Genomic DNA, 1,539 nt, shown 5'->3' on the forward strand with positions numbered 1-1,539 from the left:
GAACAACAAAAACCCAGTCCAAATTAACGTGTATGATGGTGTAGGTGAAGTTCTGAGTGCAGCTGCATGCTGAGGCTCAGTCACGTGTCTGTGACGTGGCAGGAGTCCTACCTGTTCAGGCAGGTCACACACATCCAGCAGGGACAAAGGCACCTCGTTCTTAAAGTGCTGCCCCCACACAGGCTTCAGATGAAAGTGGACCGTCCAGTCCAGTTCCTCCACCTTGTGGTGGAGCCAGAACAGAGCTCTGGACCAGCTGCTGGGGGCTGCGGCCACCTCCGCCCCCACTACCTGCACGAGCACGCTCAGCACGGACTCCAGCAGCTCTTTGGTGTCCATGGAACAGAGGTGGACACCGCCCTCTGGTGGCTGCGTCCAGCATCTAGCAGAGGGGTTCATAATGAAACATGGTAACTACAGGAAGAGAAAGGAACTCAAATTTTGGAGGGGGGTCTGAACACACAAGACATACCTGAGTGTCTGGTTGTAAATCTGGGCCAGGACATAGAGGAGGGGGAAGGGAGAGCAGCCCAGCACCCAGTGAGGGGAAGAGGCTGCTTCCTGGACGTTCACAGACAAAGCAGCGTGGAGGAGCTGCAGACTGAACTCTGTGTCAGTGCTGCTGTTACCTGGACAGATGTGGAGCACAGCATCAGTGACCCACTGGACATTTAATAAAACTGTCAGAACGTAGTCCCTGGACTGACATCTACAGCTGATGAACTTCTGGAGGAGTCCATTCAAAATGACCACAGCAAGTGACTGTAGTGGCTAAACTTCAGCGAGTTCAACTCTCAGAGTAACAGCTGAAGGCAGCACCTCTTATTATCCACCTGAACAGGCTCTGGCTCTTCCATTAACCTTAATGTGGCCCGAACTGCAACACCCCCACCCCCCAATAAATGTTATATGACAACAACTGGCTCAGCACTGTGATGCGCACTATTACTTTTATTGGCATTTCGAGTTACCATGGCAACATAATTTGCTAACAAAGACGCCATTTTTTCCCATTGAAAAACACTGACAGACCTCTTCACAGCCTCAGACACAGTGAAGAGGTCCCTGAATAAAAACACTGATTAACTTTTGGAGCCATTTTGGTTCAAGATGGCTGCCACCGCTACCTCTGAAAACACAAAATTGACTATAACTCAGTCACTCTTTGAGATATTGAGCTGAAATTTGGTGTGGTTGTAGCTGAGAGTGAAGCCCAACAAATACTGAATTCAAATCAAAAATCCAAGATGGCCACCAAAGCTACCTTTAAATGGATTTAACTCAGTTATATTTACACATATAGAGCTGAAATGTGGTTATAGTGGAGAACGTCGCCCATCACAAACTGAATCAAAATCAAAAATCTAAGATGGCCACCACAGCTTAAAAGAAAAAAACATTATAACTTTTAATTTTTTTTACCATGTTGAGCTGTAATTTGGTGTGACGGTAGCTGAGAGCAAACCCCAACACATACAGTGGGAGAAAAAAATATTTAGTCAGCCACTGATTGTGCAAGTTCTCCTACTTAGAAAGATG

This window comes from Nematolebias whitei, chromosome 6, assembly GCF_014905685.2.
Source record: "Nematolebias whitei isolate Nwh7 chromosome 6, NemWhi1, whole genome shotgun sequence".
NCBI lineage: Eukaryota > Metazoa > Chordata > Actinopteri > Cyprinodontiformes > Rivulidae > Nematolebias > Nematolebias whitei.